General features: G+C 45.0%; 1 non-coding gene across 1 annotated transcript; it reads left to right on the forward strand.

The window, feature by feature from the left end:
* The first annotated feature begins 4,411 nt into the window (after window positions 1-4,411).
* Window positions 4,412-4,518, forward strand: LOC124523309 (U6 spliceosomal RNA). The gene has a single exon (XR_006964978.1). It is a non-coding gene; the product is annotated as a U6 spliceosomal RNA (small nuclear RNA).
* Window positions 4,519-5,621: the final 1,103 nt, after the last annotated feature.

The raw sequence follows: 5,621 nt of genomic DNA on the forward strand, positions 1-5,621 counted from the left end.
GGGTATCATCCAATCTGTTGAGGACCTGCATAGACCAAAAAAGGTAGAACAAGGGCAAATTTGTTCTCTGCTCGAGCTGAGACATCCACCTTCAGATCACTGCGATTAATATGATGCCACATTACCCTACCTGTCCTAAAGATATTGACTTTTTTCTCTCTCTTATTCCAAAAGTCCAAGGTAAGTAGTCCAGTGTGGTGGGGCAGCTCTGCTCCACTGGGCATTCCAGGACTCATGCTCCTGAGTCATCATTCCTCCATCCTCGAGGGTTCCAATGCCACTGGCGGCATGAGGCGATTTCCAGATGAATTCACTTTATTTATTAAAAAAAAATTTTAGAGTTTATTTATTTATGAGAGATAGAGACAGTGCAGGTGGGGGAGGGGCAGAGAGAGAGAGGGAGACACAGAATGGGAAGCAGGCTCCAGGCTCTGAGCTGTCAGCACAGAGCCCGACGTGGGGCTCGAACTCACAAACCGTGAGATCGTGACCTGAGCCTAAGTCGGACACTTAACCGACCAAACCACCCAGGCACCCCCACCATTCACTTTAAATGGATTAAAATACAGTAATTTCAGTTCCTCGGCTGCACTAGTCACATTTCAAGTATCCAGCGTTCACCATCTGGGTTAGCACAGATCTAGAGCTCACTTCCTTCCTTCCTTCCTTCCTTCCTTCCTTCCTTCCTTCCTTCCTTCCTTCTTTCTTCTGGTGTCAGACCCGCACCTTTCTGGATGGTTCTTCCAGCCTTTTCTGGTTCTCTCCTCATTTCCTCTCACAGATATTTCCCCTAAAAAAGTTCTTGCATGTTCAATCCCCTCTTGGGACCCTCTTCTCAGAAGACCTGTTTGAGCCACAGTACCGCCACTTTTAGAAGGTTAAGGAGGTTAACAGGGGTCCTGCTGTCCCGGGCATTCACTCACCATGTCCGCTCAAACTTGTATCGACCCACATCGTGTCCTCTCTTAGCTCTATCTTTCATAGCAGAGAATTGTAAGATATTTGTACTTAGTTTCCTGACAAAATCTGCTTCCTATTTGCTTATTTCAGATGCTCTTTGCTGCTGGACAGCATCCCAGTTCTCGGTCTTTCTGGATCAGAACTGGAAGTAGGTATTTCAGGTCCACGTGCACTGTGACTTCCTGCCAGGCAAGACTTTGTTTTCTGGATCATCACAATTAGAAGAGCATCCTTGAGCACAACTCATTTCTCTCTGGGGCGTTTAAGACAAACTTGGACTTCAGCTGGATGTCATTAATTTTTACACAGGGCTATGAGACATCAGGCCTCCCATGGGTGCTAGAAGAACTAGCAGGGTAAAAACAGGTACAAAGTCTTAACAGTTTATGTTCCTCTGTTTGTATGATTTGCTAAAGAGTTAGATGCCTCACTCTATCCATCCCTAATTCTGCAATGTTATCCTGCCCTCTCTTGAATTTGTGTCATGTTTTTCATAGAAACTTGATTATGAAAGTTAACTGCATGCTTGCATTTCCCGATTGGCTCATATGCCAATCTGTAGGCCATACGAGTATAATCTTATCTTGTTGCTTTTCAAATCTTGGTCACAGGTTGATTACACAGAATTCTAGATAGATCCACAAACGTTGCATAGAAAAGAAAACAGAAGAACTATCTTAGGGTTTCTCAGTAGTTCTCAGTGTAAAAACATGAGACAATTTCTATTTTTTATTGCATAAGGCATTCCCTCTCTTTGACATGTGAACCTAATAGAATGAATGGAGTATCTAATTGATTTCAACACTCACGCGCTAATGTGGAACTTGGGGGAAAAACAGTATCAGCATCCTCTACCAACTGGAATTATTTCGCCTCCCAATTTTGTCTTTAGGGAAAACCTTCTGGCTCACATTTGGCCATGTATGGTTCAAATTATAGTAGCTTCCTCTTAGGGGGTATGAAGAATAAATAAAATGATCTATATAAAATGCTCAGTAGAGTGCTAGATATTACCATTGTATGATCATGACCACCATCATCACCATCAAAACAACAGAGTTGCAAATCTTCCCTTCTGCTAGAACTGCTAATGTGCTGAAATCCACAAAATGAAAAGCAGAAACCACTTATTTCGCCCTCTTGGTACAATAGCTGCTTTTTTTTTTTTTAATTTAACTTAAGCTGAATCTGGTTCTCAGAATAAATTAGAGTGAATGGCAAAAAACGTCCCAAATGGCATCAGTAAGGGTCATGAGTGCTGATAGAGGAATAATGGGAATGAAAAAAAAAAAAGGACGAAAAAAACAGCCTCCAGATCCCAAGGTCACGAAATATTAGAAGTTAGGAAATTTCCCAGGGGCAGACCAAGTCAGCTTCAGAGGGAAAACAAATGGCCAAGTGTACGGGCAGCAGCACTCTGTGGGTTTCTGCAGGCAGCGTCCTAACAGGTACATCCTCTGACTTGCTGGGATTTTCTGACTTAATTCCATTTACATCTGGAGCCTGGGGTGCTTCCATTTCAAAACATTTCTTACCACAAATCAACAGCACTCAGGATGCTAAGTAAAAAAGCAGCCACTGTTTAGTTGTTTAAGGAGACAAGGGAAAATTTTGGTGCCGGGTTTCATGGGTTGGAGATGCGTTGGCTTCCAGCAGAGAACAGTAGTCAACAGAACAGTAATTTTGGATTAAGTGATCCAGAAGAACTTTTATTTTATTTTATTTTATTTTATTTTATTTTATTTTAGAGAGAGAGAGCATGCATGCATGAATGGGGGAGGGGGCAAAGGGAGAGAGAGAGAGAGAATGAGAACCTTAAGCAGACTTTGTGCTCAGTGCAGAGCCCCCAAAGGGGCTCGATCCCATGACCCTGAGATCATGACCTGAGCCAAAATCCAGAGTGAGACACTCAACCGACTGAGCCACCCAGGTGCCCCTAGAAGTACTTTTTAACTCTCTTGTATTTAATGGACCTCAATGGTTCCATTTGGGATGATTTTAAAAGTCTGACTTTACAACCTTCCATTTCTTTTTTTTTTAAGTTTATTTATTTATTTTGAGAGAGAGAGAGAGAACAGGGGAGGGGCAGAGAGAAAGAGAGAGAGAGAATGTCAAGCAGACTCTGCACTGTCAGCACAGACCCCAATGAGAGCCTCGAACTCGCAAACTGTGAGGTCATGACCTGAGCTGAAATCAAGAGTCAGAGGCTTAACCGGCTTAACCAGGGCACCCCACAACCTTCCATTCTTGCTCTCACTCTAGCCGATGCAAACAGGAGGAGAGGGGAAGGAGAAAAGTCTATGGGGATGAAATTGGTAATTGGCAGACTAATCACGGATCACAAAAGTGTCGGGACTGATAGCACGGTCGTACTCATCTCGATCTGGCCCTGAGTTGACCACCCTGTGGTCACAACACAGAAAGCTAGGGCTAGTGTTCCTGAACAAAAGAGGAAGGTGTTAGGGGTTGAATTTTTTCCCCCTCGCCCAAAGATACCTAACACCCAGTACCTCCGAATGTGACTTTATTTGGAATTAGGGTTCTTCCAGATGTAATCAAGTTAAAATAAGGTCATTTGGGTGGGCCCTAACCTGATCTGACTGGTGTCCTTATAAAAGGGGAAATTTGAACACAGACACACAGGGCAAGTGTTGTGTAAGCATGAAAGCAGAGATTAGGGTGATGCTTCGACAAGCCACGGAATCCAAAGATTACCGGCAACCGCCAGAAGCCAGGAGAGAGGCATGGAGCAGATTCTTCTCACAGCCTCAGGACGCAGCCCTTGCAACACCTTGATCTTTCTCCTATAGACTCCAGAACTGTGAGACAATACATTTCTCTTGTCTAAGCCCCCTGTCTATGATATTTTGTTACAGCAGTGCTAGGGAACTAATACAAAGGGTAGCATGATCACAAACTCGGGGCACCTTAATTAGGAAGGACCAGAATAGCAGAGCAGAACAGGAACCCCGCCTCAGGACAAAGCTGCTCTTAGAAGCTGGCCCCGTGGGGGGCTATCGATGCAAAATTCAGCAGACAGCAGACAGCACTCAGGAAGCACTGGATAAAAGAACAGCGCAAATACAGGACCGGGGCGTGGCGGAGGGACCAGAGGTTAAAACCACAGAAGCACAGATTTCTCTTAATTATTTGGAAAGCAAGTTGAGGTCCGGGTCTACCCAACAGGAGAGGGCAGCTTCCTGAGGGGTCACAGCCACAACAGGAAAACAGGCGTTTGGTTTCCTTATGCCGATTTCTTGGTCTCCTTTTCCCTCGGCCTTCGGATGATCAAAAATCATTTACAGAGTGAGTTCGCCTATGTTTGGGACACTGGGGGATGTGTAAGTGTAGAATGCTTAAATACAGCTGGGACGCTGAGGCATGAAACACCCAGGAGTGTTAAGGACAATTCAGGGGCCACGCGGAAGTTCAGTGTCAGAAGAGGCAGACAGCGATCGCTTCGGCAGCACATACGCTAAAACTGGAACGATTCGGAGAAGATCAGCATGTCCCCCGCTCACGGGTGGCATGCAGATTCCAGAAGCCTTCCACATTAAAAACGGAGGCTGATGATAGGGAGGCCACAAACGACAGCAAGACTACGTCCATGGTTGCCGTGCAGTGGCCCAACTCCAGGGCGACGCTTAATAGTTGGGGCGACCTTGGACACCCTGGCTGTGTCCATAACTCTGATGGAAATGTTCCTGAAATTTCCTGGCTATGTCCGATGCCTTCAGGAAGTTTTTCAAGACTGTCCTTTCTTAGGTTTAGAAAGTTTCTTTCGTTCTCCGGTTTCCCAGAGGTGTTTTTGTGCTTGTTTTTGTTTTTGTTGTTGTTGTTTTTTTTAGATCATAAATCTGGTTGCATTTTTTCAAATGTCTATTTTTTTAAAAATCTACCTGACATGTGTTTCTCCTTCAGTCTTCAATGGACTTAGTTATATAATAGATGTTATGGTGGTGAACCTTTCCTGCAGTCCTAGGAAAGGCCCAATAGATCATTCTTTGTTTTCACTGTGAGGTGGGACAGGTTGTATTTTCCAACAATGGGCTTCAGTAATATCTCCTACTTTACCTGCTCTTCCAACAGGATGATTTCTTGCCTCTTCCACTGATGGATCTCCTTCACGGTCCTTCCCTGGGAATCTAGCTATGCCACAGCTGGGGTGGAGGTGGCATAGGGGGACTTCTGAGGCTAGGTCATGAAAGGTTCTGCCCGCTTCTCCTGAGCTGTGTGCTCCCGGAACCCACCGGCATGATGTGAGGAAGCTCCAAAGCCCACAGAGAAGCACGGACGTGAGCTGTGGTCTCTGGCTTACCGTCGGCTAAGCTCTCAGCTCACATCCACTACCAACGTGGTGGCCATGTGCGTGAGATCCCTCAGTCCCAGGTAAGCCAGCCCAGCCGATGTGACAAGGAACAGAGGCAAGCTGTGAATGCCATACACAGCCCACGCCGCAGATTTGAGAGCAAGATAGAGGATGGTTGTATTTTAAGCCACTGAGTTTTAGGGAGGTTTGTTATGCAGAAATAAATGATAAGTGATACATAATAACTGATTTTCTGCTATTTTATTTAGGATTTTTGCATTTATTTTCAGAAGGAGAATTGACTGATATTTCTTCCTTTCTCCCTTCCTTCCTTCCTTCCTTCCTTCCTTCC

This window comes from Lynx rufus, unplaced genomic scaffold (assembly GCF_022079265.1).
Source record: "Lynx rufus isolate CCGP_SWC_20201006 ecotype Redwood Valley unplaced genomic scaffold, mLynRuf1.p SCAF_1, whole genome shotgun sequence".
NCBI classification, from domain to species: Eukaryota; Metazoa; Chordata; class Mammalia; order Carnivora; family Felidae; genus Lynx; species Lynx rufus.